At 38.0% G+C, this 17,233-nt stretch overlaps 1 protein-coding gene across 2 annotated transcripts in view; it reads left to right on the forward strand.

Annotated features, from left to right (window-relative positions):
• Positions 1 to 9,632: 9,632 nt before the first annotated feature.
• The window catches only part of LOC136862709 (kinesin-like protein KIF3B), a 397,790-nt gene continuing 390,189 nt past the window's right edge, over positions 9,633 to 17,233 (forward strand). Inside the window, exon 1 of one of the 2 annotated variants that reach the window (XM_067138926.2) lies at positions 9,633 to 9,689. The gene's annotated coding sequence lies outside the window, so the exon portion shown is untranslated. Of the gene's footprint in view, positions 9,690 to 9,776; positions 10,041 to 17,233 lie in introns of those variants that run through there. The other variant, XM_067138927.2, reaches the window with a different exon arrangement.

Consider the following 17,233-nt stretch of genomic DNA (forward strand, 5'->3'; position numbering starts at 1 on the left):
GCATGGTGAAATATGGTGAGTTGTAACAGAGTAGTAGTATAAGGATAAAATTGCAACGTGAGTAGAATGAGGTGTATATAAGCGGCTGGTAACGTAAGTCTTGACTCAGCTAGCCAGAGTGGGTCAAGTAGTAGGATGGTATGAGGAATGAAATGTGCAAAGGTTTGCGTGACTAGACAGGAGGGACAGGAAAGTCGTTGACATTGGACATGCCATGCAGGGACTGAAGATGACTATTATGGTGACCCTCTTTGGGGGTCACGTTTGTAACAACAGATAGGGAATCTGCCACCTGAGCGACTGCCCTAAATGCAGATCAGTAGTGATTGATTCCGGAGTATCCGGTGGACCTCATGGCATGTCCAAGAAGAATTGTGTTTCCTTTCTTTTGATTATTATTATTATTATTATTATTATTATTATTATTATTATTATTATTATTATTATTATTATTATTATTTTGTTTTGTTTATGTACTTTGCTTCTTTGTCCGTTTATGCCCATTGCATGTCAAGGTCTATGGATCACTAAGAAGGGTTGATTATGGACATATGGCAGTGCATTAGGGGAATGATTGCCTTTTATTGTCAGTTTATTTTATTTTGCCGTTTTTTTTTGCATGTCGTTTTAGGTTATACCACATTTGAACCATGTATTGGGTTGAAACCTCCGAGGTTCAATAAATCTAAATAAATAAATAAATAAATAAATAAATAAATAAATAAATAAATAAATAAATAAATAAATAAATAAATAAATAAATAAATAAATAAATAAATAAATAAATAAATAAAACACTCTCCCCTCCACCACATATTTGCTACCATGGTCCCAGGCTCATAAAACCCACGCCTAAATACGGCTCTGGCTGTAAAGCAGAAATCTCCCTATTTTTGTGTAGTAGGGTAAATGGCTTCCTACAACGTCTACTTTACAAATTTTTTGTACTGGTAACAATTATTCTCATATTTTGAATATGTGGTGTTCATCAAGGAATATGCACAAATTATCACTTAACACACTTAAAAGAATGATTTTTATGTAACACGAGAAACAAAATAGCATTACCATATTCATTATTCCTATTAGGATTGTACCATCTAAAATGTCAAAACCTGCACAGTTAAATGTTCATGGTGTACGGTTCTACCTACAATTTTAAAGTTGTGTTTATTATCATGTTATTCATTCTGTTTCTATTTATACGTCATTTTATAATGTTACTCATTTGTATGAAATCTTTATAACCTTGTCCCTTCGTTTTTGGGCTGGGGCGTGTAGCATTATAACAGCTAATGGAATTCTAGCATTGAGCCAGCGAGTCCGGACATGTACAAGATTGTAAAATACAATTTGTATAGTGTATAAAATTAATATGATGCATACACATTGGCTGCAAATAAATACATAAATTTGTTATAATGAACGTTACTCTAAATATTTCCTTTACGTTACCATTACACAAAGTCTTATCAAGAAAGCCATCTACTTACTTAGGTACTGACTCCATAGCACTTTCTTTAATTTAATTTTGAAAGATGACAGATTGGGAACTGATTTTAAATCTCTTGGAAGATGATTATATGATTGAATGGCTGAGAACTTAAAGCTACAGTAGCCATACTTATTTGAGTGTATTTGAAAGAGAGCTGTGTCACCTGTTTGTCGTGTGTTATAATTATGGATTACTTGGAAAGAAACCACAGTCTAATACATACAGTCGCGAAGCTCTGATGATATTTTTCATTCGAGGTGACTACAGCGCTCCAAGCGGCGAGGTAGAGGACGCTGTACGTTCACGTACTACCACTATAGTCTAAAATGGTCATAACTTCTGAACCATTCATGCAAATAATATCCTGACAGTATTAATGTAATCCTTATAAAATACTGGAGGAGGTCAAGCAATTTATTTCGATGAAAAGTTCGAGGACAATATCGAAATATTTATTTAATCTTAAGGAATTAATTTTTTTCCGCGGACTATAACATAAAATCGCTTCTAGAGGGCAACCGGTTGGAAATAGGTATATACCATGGCGGACTATTTTGCAGGGGTTTCTATGCTCTACAATTCATACGCTTACACTTGGGGTCTATCTTTGACGGTTCACGCAGCGTAAGTCAAGGTCGACCGACCGACATTTTGTCTCTTTCTTCGTATTTACTGTAAATCGGATCAGGGATACTGTATTAATTCACGAGCTTCGAAATATATTCAGAAATGTAAGTTATTAGCACAAAATTATGTTAATGTTATTGGTTTTACATCCCACTGACTACGTATTTGAGAACCTTCACCACCGGACTGAGACAGGATCGAACCTGCCAAGTTGAGCTAAGAAGTCCAGAGCTCTACCATCTCAGTTGCTACTCACCCCGGCTATTAGCACATAACAATAATTATAGAAAATATAATTTTCATTCTGTCATTTATATCTGACACCTTTTTACCGTACGAGCTGTAATAATGGAGATATTCAAGAGTTTATTACAAAGTGTATCGACAGCCAAGCATTGCTGACGATGAAGTATTGTTATGCCATCACAAAAGCAAAACAGCAAGGTCACCTCCATACAGGCCATGAAGGCCCTTGGAGGAGTGGAAGGTAAAGGCTTCCACCATTGTTAACCTCGGCACGTGATGGGATAGAGTGGTTAGCTCTACGCCCGGCCGCCTTTGCCCCCCAGGAATTAACCTGGTACTCGTTTTTGGTGTAGGTTGAGTAAACCTCAGGGCCATATGCACCTCCGGAAGAGGAAATCTCGTTGCTTAAATTTTACGACTTCTTGACGGGGATTCGAACCCACGTCCTTCCGCGGGAACAGGGCACGTCTTTACCGCCTCGGCCAATGCCATCACAGAAGCAAACCAAATACAGTAGAGACAATACGTGACACTCAGCGAGATATCGAGGGACAGCTATTAGAGCTCTCTCTAGCGGATTGACCTGAGAACTACTGATTCTGTCATAAGAGCACGTGTATTTGTGTGTGAAGTTTTTGGTGTTATTTATGCGTTTTCAGCGAGTTGACATAATTCAATAGTATCATGCGTCATTCCTTGGTATCTCCTCTCAACATGAGGGGAAAGGTATGTGCTGTATTTGGCTGTAGTAACTATGAAGTAGAGAAGAATGCGCGGTCTTTCTTTCACTACCCTCGTGACAAGAAAATGAAAGTAATATTGTGTTTGCATATATATTCTTCCAGTGACCTGCTCGACACATATTTTAACTGGCTTAAAGTATAATACGCATATTTTATTGTATAGTGCAGCAGTTAACCTTCAATACCGATGTGTTGTTGTAGGTGTGATCTGTGGGTTTGATTTAATTCAGGAAAATACATATGCATATGCGTGTGGCTGGTTGTGTTCCACGTTACCCCATTTGGAAAGCCGTAATGCGTTGTCAAGAACTGAAGAAAATGTGGTTGATTTAAGAAATGTAATCACATATTTTCTTGAAACAATATGATGATGCAAATTTGCTTTACCCTAAGGTAATGGCATTATGGCAAGTATTGCTTATAGGGAAAGTTTGAATGTTTTTGAGATTAAATTTATAGATTTTCTTTCTGTTAGTAGGCTTCAAGTTAAAAGGAAAATGGTCCAGCTCTTAAATGTAAATTCATTGAATCATGTGTGTAAGGAATGTCCCGACATTTTTGTTGACAAGTGTTTTAATATGATGATACAATGATTTAAAATGAGAAAAAAGGAAAATCTAGCCTTGAACGTTCAGGCAGGAATTCTAAAGCTAAGAAAATGATGCATAAATGAAAGATCAAGCCCTTTCACAGCAGTCCGTTTCACATAATGATTATATGACTAGTTTTACTCTTTAAATAATAACCTGTTAAATGATTCTTCATTAATTTGTCCAGAATTGCTTTAGCAACTTCGAAGTCAATACCTTAGTACCACTTTCTTTCTAGACGTAATTTATTTATCCATTTCCGTGCATATATTTCCATTGATATTTGAGTTTAGCGCGAATTTTCAGTTCAAGCCACTAGGAGCGCCACCAGCGACCTGTCTCCCATTTTAACAAGACTAAATTCGGAAGTGTCGCGTATTGTCTCTACTGTATTTGAGCAAATTAACTGGCTGTGATCAATCAATCACTATTGATCTGCATTTAGGGCAGTCGCCCAGGTGGCAGATTCCTTTTCTGTTGTTTTCCTAGCCTTTTCTTAAAAGATTTCAATGACATTGGAAATTTTTTGAACATTTCCCTTGGTAAGTTATTCAAATCCCAAACTCCCCTTCCTATAAATAAATATTTGACCCCCATTTGTCCTCTTGTATTCCAACTTTATCTTCATTTTGTGATCTTCCTTACTTTTAAAGGCGGCACTCAAACTTATTCGTCTACTAATGTCATTCCACGCCAACTCTCCGCTGACAGCTCGGTACACACCATTCAGAGGAGCAGCTCGTCTCCTTCCTCCCAGTTCTTCCCAGCCGAAACATTGCAACATTCTTGTAACGCTACTCTTTTGTCGTAAATCACTCAGAACAAATCAAGCTGCTTTTCTTTGGATTTTTCACAGTTCTTGAATCAAGTAATCCTGGTGAAGGTCCCATACACTGGAACCATACTCTAGTTGGGGTCTTATCAGAGATTTACAAGCCCTCTCCTTTACATCCTTACTACAACCCCTAAACACCCTCATAACCATGTGCAGAGATCTGTATCCTTTATTTACAATCCCATTTATGTGATTACCCCAATGAAGATCTTTCCTTATATTAACATCCAAATACTTACAATGATCCCAAAAGGAACATACACCGAGCTCGATAGCTGCAGTCGCGTAAGTGCGGCCAGTATCCAGTATTCGGGAGATAGTAGGTTCGAACCCCAATGTCGGCAGCCCTGAAAATGGTTTTCCGTGGTTTCCCATTTTCACACCAGGCAAATGCTGGGGCTCTACCTTAGTTAAGGCCACGGCCGCTTCCTTCCCACTCCTAGCCCTTTCCTGTCCCACCGTCGCCGTAAGACCTATCTGTGTCGGTGCGACGTAAAACAATTAGCAAGAAGAAGAAAAGGAACCTTCACCCCTTTAAAGCAGTAATTAAAACTCAGAGGACTTTTCCTATTTGTGACACTCACAACCTGACTTTTAACCCCGATTATCACCATACCATTGCCTACTGTCCATCTCACAACATTATCGAGGTCATTTTGCAGTTGCTCACAATCTTGTAACTTATTTATTACTCTATAGAGAATAATATCATCCTCAAAAAGCCTTACGTCCGATTCCACTCCTTTACTCAAGTCATTTATACATATAAGAAAATATAATGGTCGAATAATACTGTCTTGAGGAATTCCCCTCTTAATTATTACAGGGTCAGTTAAAGCTTCGCCTACTCTAATTCTCTGAGATCTATTTTCTAGAAATATAGCAACCCATTCTGTCACTCTTTTGTCTAGTCCAATTGCACTCACTTTTCCCAGTAGTTTCCGTTGATCCACCCTATCAAATGCTTTAGACAGGTCAATCGTGATACAGTCCAGTTGGCCTCCAGAATCCATAAAACCTGCTATATCTTACTGGAATCCTACAAGTTGAGCTTCAGTGGAATAACCTTTCCTAAAACCGAACTGCCTTCTATCGAACCAGTTATTAATTTCGCAAACATGTCTAATATAATCAGAAATAATGTCTTCCCAAAGCTTACATGCAACGCATGTCAAACTTACTTGCCTGTAATTTTCAGTTTTATGTCTATCACCCTTTCCTTTATACACAGGGGCTACTATAGCAACTCTAAATTCATTTGGTATAGCTCTTTCAAACAAACAATAATCAAATAAGTACTTCAGATATGGTACTATATACCAACATATTTTCTTTAGTATATCGCCAGAAATCTTATCAATTCCAGCCGCTTTTCTAGTTTTCAAATTTTTTATCTTATTGTAAATGTCTTTGTTATCATATGTAAATTTTAATACTTCTTTAGCATTAGTCTCCTCCTCTATCTGGACATTATCGTTGTAACCAAAAATATTTACGTACGGTACTGCTGACTGAATACTTCTGCCTTTTGAAGATCCTCACATACAACTCCCCTTGTTCATTAATTATTCCTGGAATGTACTTCTTGGAACCTCTTTCTGCCTTAAAATACTTATACATACCCTTCCATTTTTCACGAAAATTCGTATGACTGCCAGTTATGCTTGCCATCATGTTATCCTTGGCTGCCTTCTTTGCCAGATTAAATTTCCTAGTAAGTTCCTTCAATTTCTCCTTACTTCCACAGCCATTTCTAACTATTTCTTTCCAATCTGCACCTCCTTCTTAATCTCTTTATTTCTCTATTATAATAATGTGGGTCCTTACCACTCCTTACCACATGTAAAGGTACAAACCTGTTTTCACATTCCTCAACAATTGCTTTAAACCCATCCCAGAGTCTGTTTACATTTTTATTTACCGTTTTCCACCAGTCATAGTTACTTTTCAGAAACTGCCTCATGCCTGCTTTATCAGCCACATGGTACTGCCTAATAGTCCTACTTTTAAGACCTTCCTTTCTGTCACATTTATTTTTAACTACGACAAAAACAGCTTGTGATCACTAATACCATCTATTACATCAGTTTCTCTATAGAGCTCATCTGGTTTTATCAGCACCATGTCCAGGATATTTTTCCCTCTAGTTGGTTCCGTCACTTTCTGAATCAGCTGTCCTTCCCATATTAACTTATTTGCCATTTGTTTGTCATACTTCCTGTCGTTCGCATTTCCTTCCCAATCGACATCTGGTAAATTAAGATCTTCCGCAACAATCACATCCCTTTCCATGTCGTTTCCCACATAGCTGATTATCTTATCAAATAATTCTGAATCCTTGTCAGCGCTACCCATTCCCGGTCTGTACACTCCAAAGACATCAAGTTGCCTTTTATCTTCAGAAATGAGCCTTACACCTACAATTTCATGTTTCTGATCTTTAACTTTTCGTAGCTTACAAATTCTTCTTTCACCAGAATGAATACTCCCCCTCCCACCATTCCTATCCTATTTCTACGTTACACACTCCAGTTCCGTGAGAAAATTTCTGCATCCATTATATTATTTTTCAGCCATGATTCAACTCCTATTACAATATGCGGTAAATATATACCTATTAAGTTACTTAATTCTATTCCTTTCTTTATAATACTTCTGCAGTTCAACCCTAACATTTTATGTCATCCCTACTTGACTTCCAGGTCTCTGTACCCTCATCACCGCTCCCTAGACAACCCCGTTTCCCTGAATGTACCTCCCTATTACCCTTCCATCAAATTTCCTAACTTATACGTACCACTGCGATTTAAGTGAAGGCCATCTGAGCGCAGATCCCTATCTCCTTCCCACCCATTAGGATCTAGAAATTTCACTCCCAGTTTCCCACGTACCCACTTCATAGTCTCATTTAAATCCCCAATCACCCGCCAGTCAGTATCGCTCCTACACAGTATTCCACTGATAACAATCTCCGCTTTCTTAAACTTCTCCCGTGCTGCATTTACCAGATCCCACACATCCCAACTATGTTGGTACTTATATTAGCTTGCCTTACGTTGTTGGTAGCAACGTGAAAAACTACCACCTTCTCCTTCCCCTCCTCCTTCTCTTCTACTTTTCTCAGCATCTGCCTCAAACTAATTCCTGGATAACACTCTTCCCTGGTTCCCTTCCCTCCACGCACTTTCCCCACGTGTCTAACGATTGGATCCCCCATGACCAGAGCCTCATCCCTACCCACCTCCTTTGATCCCCTCCCCTCCTGGTCAGCCCTATCTTTCCTGATAGCTGCAGCAGCTACTTCCTCCTCCCTTATCTCTCTCCCATGACCCTGTTCCACCTGTCCTTTCCTATCCTCTACTCTACATTTTCCTTTCCTACCTTTTCCCTTCCTCCTACGTCCACATATCTCAGCAACAGTTCCCTGTTCCTCATCTTCCCTCTGTTGCTCTACCTGGAGTGGCTCGTACCGATTTCTCACAGACACCTGTCCTGAGTTCTGATCCTGAATAATACCCTTAGCCTGCAGTCTCCTTCCCCTTAGAACATTAGACCACCTGTCTTCTACAGTTCCCCCCTTTCCTTCCCCTCCCTCTTGTACACCTATTGTAACCTGTACATTGTTTGAGGGTGTCCTATCTTCCTTCCTGTCTTCTGTGAGAATCCTAATTATCTCCCTCAAACTCTCCAACTCCTCCCTCATACACCTCAATGCCTCGCCACACCCACAGTTCCTACACTTGCACTCTTTAGCCATTCTTTTAAAAAAATGGAAAAAAAAAGGAAAAATAAAATAACTTGTTTTGTGCAAAAAAAAAAATGAACGAAAAGAAATATTGTGTAGTTTAGTACTCAAGAATCACACGACAATAATTGTCATTTTAATACTACTTAGTCGTATTCTATCTTTATCCTACAACAGCCTAACAGATGATGATTGTTGTCGTGATTGTCTTTATAATATGCAAAATATAATAATGTTATTTGTGTTACGTCTCATTAACAATATTTACGGTTTTCTGAGACTCGAGGTGCCGTAATTTTGTCCTACTGGAGTTATTTTATGTGCCGACAATTTATAGCATCCATAATATGTTGACTGCATTTTAATCAGTACAGTGATTCTACTTGAAATACTGACAACGCGAACACTGTTCACGTAGTGAACCACTATAATTATTAGGCTATTGTTATGTGCTAATAGCCGGGCTGAGTAGCAACTCAGAGGGTAGGGCGCTGGTCTTCTTGGCAACTTCGGTCCTGTCTCAATCCGGTGGTGAAGGTGTTCAAATACATAGTTAGTGGGACGTAAAACCAATAATATTAACATTATTATGTGCTAATAACTTATATTTCTGAATATATTTCGAAGCTCGTGAAATAATACAGTATCCCTGATCCGATATACAGTAAATACGGTACGGTACGGAGGAAGAGACAAAATGGTCGGTCGGTCAGCCACACTTGCTTTCTTTGCTTACGCTGCCTGAACCGTCAACGATAGACTTCAAGTGTAAGTGTACGAATTGTAGAGCATAGAAACATCTACAAAAAAGACCGCGATGATATATACCTATTTCCAACCGGTTGCCCTCTAGAAGCGATTTTATGTTATAGTCCGCGGTAGAATTAAATAAGTATTTCGAGATTATCCTGGAACTCTTCGTCGTAATATATTGTTTGACCTCCTCCACTATGTCATAAGGATTACAATAACCTTGTCAGGACATTATTTGCATGAATGGTTCAGAAGTTATGACCATTTTAGACTGTAGTGGTGATACGTTCCCTGTTGTCTGCTAGCAAGTTGCCTCTATCTCGCTGCTAGAGGTGCTAGTGTCGCTCCAGCTATCAAATGGATGAACCTTCTTCTTATTAGAACTTCGCGACTGTATATATTTGACTGTGAAGAAAATATTGAAATGCATCTTTCAGTCGATTTCATTTTATTTTATCATCCTGCTACTCGTAACTTTTAAGAGATTAAAAAAAAAATTATGAGAATTTAAAGGGACTGACATATTTGACATTTCTGAAACTCCTTAGAATATACTCCTGGTATTTTGGGTTATTCCATGGTGTTATACACAATCAGAATGTATGTGGGTTTAAGCAGTTGTTTAGAAAGACGAGAATATAATTTTAGTATGTAGGTAAGGAACATTATATTCTATTTCCAATTTTGACACGGTTCAGTTCAGTGTATAGCGGTTCATCTTTCAACAGGAGTGAATGTACTTTCGCTGTGGTAACTTCGGTTTAATGTGACTGTCGGTTTTTCGGAAATTTTAATGAATGTTTTAATTTGTTTAATGATAGAGAATGTATTTTGTTTGAATACTATTGTGTATACAATTAGTAATGGATAATTTTTGTACCTCTGTGTCATAATTTGTTGAAAATATTTTGAGAATTATTCGTTCTTTCATCCGGACTTCTTCGTTAAGTGCCAATCTTTGAGGTTAATTTCTATCTTTTGAATGTGACACCTGTGAACATTTCAGGTAAACATAATTTTCCTTATACTGTATTGCATATTGTGAATTGGAGATGGTTGTGGAGAAATTGGTTGACAAATTTGAGGTTTATTAAGAGCTACATAATAGATCATTCCTGTGTAATAATTTGTCATAAAGATTCATTTTAAACTCAGACCTTCATGTGAATATAAAAGAACAGTGTGTGAATTTGAACGAAGAATGTATTTTAATTAGCATGGGGAACATTTGAAGATGTACATTATTTTCAACCCTGCTGAACAGGTACAAGCATAGGCCTGTTGGCATTTTACTTCAAATTATATTAGGCATATTAGGCGTTCATACCCTACTGCATATTGTTTCAGTGGGGGTGCTAAGTTTAATCTTGAGGATTTGCATGAGTCTATGCTGGGCTCTGGAACATTCATTCGTGTAAGATAGGCCTATCTTGTCAGAGATGATCATTCTTACACTTTGAATTTTAAAGTTTCTCCATTTCAGTTTCTCTGGCAGTAACTGAATTACAAACACATTCTGGCCTTTTGGAATTGTGTAAGTTTTTCTTATTGTTTCTTCCTAAATATATGGCAAAGCTTAACCTAGTTTGCCCATCATTTAAGGATAGCCTGTAAGTTTCTTGTACATCCTTTTAAAATCCCTTTCATTGTAGGCCAACAGTAGTTGATATTATATAACCGTTAGAGACGAGTGGCATTGTCTCTGGCCTGATACAAAGGCAGCTGCAGTTTGAATCCTAGCCAATGTCTGTGGAATTAAAAAAAATGGCAAGTTACATTCTCCTGGTTTGGATTCAATGTAAAGCTACGATCATGTTATTAGCAGTTTTGTAAAATTATTTTTCTCGGGGTTCAAGTGATAGTGCAGTGCGCACGGCTGCCAACTTAGGAACTAGAGACAAAACTATATTAGACTACACTGTTAGGTGCCGCTAGTGACAATCGGTTAGGTGTGGCTGGTGAGCATACCACTGGACTGGGTAAAGCAAAGGGCGTTTGGGGGTGTAAGTGCACAGGTTAGGGCCTTTAGCAGCCTGTAGAGCTAGAGCAGCGCATTCCGTGTTGGATAGTGGAGAAAAGCTGAATTAATTCAATATGCCAGATTGTGACAAAGCCATTATTCTGGTTTGGTTAAGTTTGGCTAGTGACAGAACCATTGGATTGGGGTGGGGGAGAGGGGGTAGAATTTTACTGTCTTGTTACACAAACGTGATAACATTATAAGGGAGTTGAAATAATGGAAATCTTACATGGAATTCCTTTTAGAGGAGAGATGTGTTCAGCCAGGGACCCACCAGCCCACCCCCCAGAAGTATGTTTACTTTTATAACATAATTCACTGTAGCACATTACCTGAGTAGTTACTGCTGTAGCATTGCCATTGGCTTACATATAATCTGATATGACATCATTCCCTGCAATCTAGAAATACATTCCGTTACCAACCTGCATATAATTAAAACTAGACCACCGGCTTTGTCACTATCCAGCATACTTATCACCGTACGGAATGCTAAGAGGCCTAACAGCATTTTGTGGCCCTTACCTGGGGTTTTATGCACCCAGATCCCCTTTGCTGGACCCCGGTCACTAGACCTATAGTACGGCAAATGCGACTCAAGAATTTCAGAATTTAACCTTATAACCTCTTCTTCTTCACAGTACCATATCAGGTCCCCCCCCCGACGTTAGCGATCACCGTGGCGAATGCAGTACGATCTCTTGCTAGGTGGAAAAGTATTTCAACACTGTGAATTCCAGTCCATTCTTTGATGTTTCCAAGCCATGATGTTCGCCTCCTCCTGACACCTCTTCGACCCTGTATTTTGCCTTGTCCAGTCTGCTGTAAGATGAGGTGATGTGGCCAAGGTAAGAGACCTTCCGGTGTTTTAATGTTTGAGCGAGTTCCCGACTTGCTCTTGCCCTTCTGAGTACTTCTTGTATCGTTAGTTGTGCAACCCACAAAATCCTCAGCATCCTACGGTGGATCCACATTTCAAAGGCTTCCAAGCGTTTCACTGATATATTCTTGAGAGTCCGTGTTTCCACACCATATAGCAAGGCTGACCATATATAGCACTTGACCATCCTCTGTCTAAGTTTTAAATTAGTCATTGCAAAAGATAGATTTCATTTTTGTAAATATTCTTCGTGCTATTGCTATCCTCTGTTTCACTTCTTTCTCAGGATCAAGTTGTTCAGTGACAATGGCACCCAAATATTTAAAAGTGGTTTCTCTCTCAATCTTTTGGCTATTTAGTTGTAAGATTGCCTCAGCATTGGCACATCTGATATATTCATGATCATGAACTTGGTCTTGTTTACATTTATTTTTAGTCCCATGTCCTCACTGCACTAATATTATTGAGCAGGAGTTGCAGTCCTTCAATTTGTCGCACAAGACTACTGTATCATCTGCATATCTTATGTTGTTAATTATGCCACCATTTACTTTTACTCCATATTGGTGATTTTCTAAAGCTGTTTTGAAAATTTTATCCGAGTAAAGGTTGAATAACAATGGGATTAAAACATAACCTTGTTTAACTCCTCTTTGGATGGCTATCTCGTTTGTAGTTTGATTTCCGATTCGGACAACGGCCTTTAGTCTCCAGTAAAGATTTTCAATAATGCGGATGTCTTTGATGTCAACTCCTATATCCTTTAGGACTTCTACTAGTTTTGGATGTTGTACTGTGTCAAATGCCTTTTCAAAATCATGAAACAAGCAAACACTTCTTGCTGTTGATCTAGAATGTTCTGAATTAGGATATTTAGCACAAACAATACTTCCCTTGTACCAAAAGAATTTCTGAACCCAAACTGTGTTTCGTCGAGGTCTTGTTGACACTTAGTCTGGATTCTGTTATGTATTACACGAAGGAATACTTTAAGTGTGTGGCTCATAAGGCTTAGTAGCCTATAATCATTACACATACATGCCTTTTGCTTCTTTGGCAATGTGCTGAATGTAGACAACAGCAAGTCAGATGGGATGTCTCCAGTATTATATATAGCCTAGTATTGAACAACTTTACCAAGAATTAGATATTGTCTTCGTCAATCATTTTAAGAAGTTCTACAGGGATGTTATCTGGACCTGGTGATTTCTTGCGTTTTGGAACTTTCACAGCATATAGCACTCCTGATTTAAGAATGTCAGGGCCTTTGCAATTAGCTCGTTGGTTAGTTTCCTCACCTTTCTGATCACAGAAAAGTTCAATCAGATAATTTTCCCAAGTATTTAAAACTTCTTGTTCATTAATAATAGGCCTGTCTGTGGCATCAACCAGTACAGAAAGGTTACGTTTTCTGTACATGCCAGCTATTTCCTTTAATTTTCAATGTATATTGAACAGATCATGTTTAGACTGAAAGATTTCCATTTCCACACATTGTTCTTTCTTTCATCCAGTTCTCTTTCGCAGCACACATTTCTTTCCTTATGTGGAATTGTAATTTTTTGTATTCCTCTGCATCATTTTTTTTCTAATCATCATTGTTGCATTAGTTCAAGAATATCATCTGTCATCCATTTCTTTTTCTTCATTGGATGTATCTTTTGGTCTTTGTTTTGAAGAAGTACCTCTACCCGACGTTCAGACTGATTCCACAAATCATTTGCTGTTTCACAGTTATTGGTATTGATTTCTTTTAAATGCCTATTCAAATCCTGAGCAATTTTCTGCCGAGTTTCACAATTTTGTAGATTAGCGGTATTTAGTACCTTTCTTCTAGACTTATTCTTCATGGTTTTCAGACAAACTCTTACATTAGGTATCAGTGGATTATGATCCGAGGAAATATCTGCACCTGGATATGCTGCGATTCTTTTGATGGAGTTTCAGAAATGCTCTTTTATCAGAATGTAATCAATTTGGTTCCTTGTTGAGTCAAGATTATGAAGATCATCTTTAGGAGCTTTCCATGTTTATAAACAACGTTTTGGAAGTTTGAACCATGTATTGGTGAGAACCATTTGATGTTCTACACAAAATTTATACAGCTTTTCTCCCTGGTCATTGCATTTATCAAGCCCAAATTCGCCTACCAAGTTGGAATGATGTCCTTGCCCAATGTTTGTGTTGAAATCGCCCATTATGACAGTTATTTCATCCTTCTTCAGGTCTTTAAGAACAGTTTCAAGTTGTTCATAGAATGTTTCTGCTTCATCATACATTTTGTCTGTGGTTGGTGCATATATCTGCAAGATGTTTACTTTAAAAGGTGAGCATGAAATACCAGTGTGGATTCCCCTTGCCTTCACTGGTGTAGACTCAGCCGCCCCTAACATGGAGAACAGACGCTGTTGGTAGCTGCTCCTAACATGAAGTACAGGTGCTACCTGATGGATTCTAGTGGCATTTCCTCCACAAAGGGACCATCACCCTCCTAAAGGAGCTCCTCCGCCATAAGCCGTTGGCTCCTTTAGGGTGTCAGGTTATTTCCCACCGCCCAACATTCGGCAATGAGTCGCTGGCTGCACGGTCTACTCCATACCGTAGCAGGATAACCTGGCCAGACAGGCTTATAACCTGTGCTAAATTTATTTATTCCTAACTTCAGGACTGATTTTTCATTTTCTGCATAAAATCCTGTATCAATTCACTCCTCGGTCATAATTATAGTAGTTAGATCCTAAACATGGACTTTCAGCAGCTGTGATTCTCATATTCTCCATGCTCATTTCTAGCCATATGTCAGGATCATTGCATATCTCAAGTCCTGGGAAATCCACTCCAATTCTAAGATCATATAATTAGTTCAGGCACCACTAAAGTACTTTCTAAATAGACCAGCGTCGCTTAAGTGCGGCCAGTATCCAGTATTTGGGAGATAGTAGGTTCGAACCCCACTGTCGGCGGCCCTGAAAATGGTTTTCTGTGGTTTCCCATTTTCACACAAGGCAAATGCTGGGGCTGTACCTTAAGGCCACGGCCACTTCCTTCCCACTCCTAGCCCTTTCCCGTCCCATCGTCGCCGTAAGACCTATCTGTGTCGGTGCGACGTAAAACAACTAGCAAAAAAAAAAAAAAAAAAAAAATAGACCAGCCATGTGGCATGCATCAAATGGGAAACTGCTTGCATTGCACTCATTTTTATAGTTGACGTGGAGTGAAATTTTCCGAAGAGCACAATGCGTTGAGTTGACGAGCTAATGCAATAAGATTGCAGCTGCTTTGTTGCACAGTTCTGAGTAACCTTTCAAGAACAGATTGATTCTCATTCTTTTTGTGAGGATACTTATATCTCAAAAACTGAAGATGTTACAGTTGTGAAAATTGGTTTTTGGAATCTCCTTTACAAATACACATTTTTTGTTTTCGAAAAATCCACTTAAGGCGACACTCTGGAGAAGAAGATATTTTTACCTAATGCATGGATTTTCACGAAACTTTGTGGGAATGTCGCCTGCATAAATGTAGAGGTATCACGAAAATTTCGTTCATATACAATTAATAATTTTTCCAAAAAATGTTTGAATTTTTAAAAAAATTTAATTCCATTTTTTTCATGAAATTTAATTAACATGTTAATGTAAATTTGCAATCAGGTAGATAATACTCCTTTTAAAAGCACTACATACTGATTATTCTGCACATAATTTATATAAGAAGATATATCGTACTAAAATTTGTGTAATTTTTTACATTCCAAAATTTTGGACTTGGAAATCTAAGTTACTACTTGAAAAAATTCTGCAATCAAAAATTCCATACGCAGGTTTCTTAATATAGTTGTGGTACACATACCATACAAATTTTGTTACAGTGGCATAATATTATGGGAGAAAAATGGGATTTCAGTGTAAAAATTACAATTGGCGGGAAAATTAAAGCAAAGTTCAAGTGACGTTTTCTTCTGGATTCATTACCTAAGTCACCAGAACCGTATGTTTTTCCTTCCCTTCCTTTCTTAGTTGCTTCTGTACGAATACTGGTAACTCTGGAAGCTTCTCTTCTCCTTCTCCGAAGAACTGAAAATTATTCACCTGCATTTTGTTTTTCACAATGCAACCTCTCCTAAATCGAAGTTATGGGAATTGTACTTTGTCATGTCATGATTGTTGGGTATAGGTGCAGGAATTACATGGCTTCAAGTTGATGCGACAGTTTCCTGATGAGAACAATCTGATTCCGATAACATTTGTGACCTTTTATCCCTGATTTCTTCAGTGGAGACTCCTGTTCGGTAATAGCTGATCCCCATCTCTTTCCCATCAAAAGTTCAGTAATTATTTGCTTAGCTAAGGCTGATTTATGTTTACGCATATTGTTTATTCCCTTGAATACAAGCTACCAATTACTACAGCACGATGTCTTTCAATAATAACAGTATCTTGACACGCAACTACAAGACGTTACTTGCGCACGTACTTCACAAAAGTAAACACACTGGCTACCACCACAAAACCCTCAAAAAGTATTAAACATACAAGAATAACAAATCTTATTGTTGTTGGCACTATTGTAGTACCATCAGGAATACCAATACAAGCATAAAATGTTGCTCAATGACAGTCGACTACTGAAATATTAGTCAGTAACAGGCTTTATAAATTCATTCAGAAATATGGTAGATCTTACAACTTGAATCTGTATAAATATATCTGGAGAGGCGGGGGGGCTTTTGGCCCATCCCATGGATGCGTAATTGCAAAGAACAGCCATATTTGATTGAATGGAAACATGACAATGACATTGTTACCTCATAGATTGACATTATTACCTAACAAAGCAGTTCAGCAGATGCCACGCCCATTTCTGCTGGCAAACAAAGCATAATTAAAGTGATAAATTGTTTGAATTCAATTAAATAACTTTGTGACAAGAAAGAAGAAACTCAATCCTTTCAATGTTTCATTTAAAAAATTGCTAAAATGACCAAAATATCGAATCTTATCTCTGGAGTGTCGCTTTAAGAGGGGAGGGTGAAAGATAGTGGAAAAGATTGAATTATTTTTATGAGGGTACTTATATCTCAAAAACGGAAGGTTACAGATGTGAATATTGGTATTTTTAATTCCTTTAAAAATAAAGAAATGCACATTCTTTTGTTTTCAGAATATCCCCTGAAGGGGGGGGGGGGGGGTGAAAAGTGGAAAATGAGTTGAATTATTTTCATGACGATACTTATATCTCGAAAACTGAAGATGGTACAAAAGTTAAAATTGGTATTTGTAATCTCCTTTAGAAATAA

The sequence above is a fragment of the Anabrus simplex genome, chromosome 2 (genome assembly GCF_040414725.1).
Source record: "Anabrus simplex isolate iqAnaSimp1 chromosome 2, ASM4041472v1, whole genome shotgun sequence".
In the NCBI taxonomy this organism is placed as follows: Eukaryota; Metazoa; Arthropoda; class Insecta; order Orthoptera; family Tettigoniidae; genus Anabrus; species Anabrus simplex.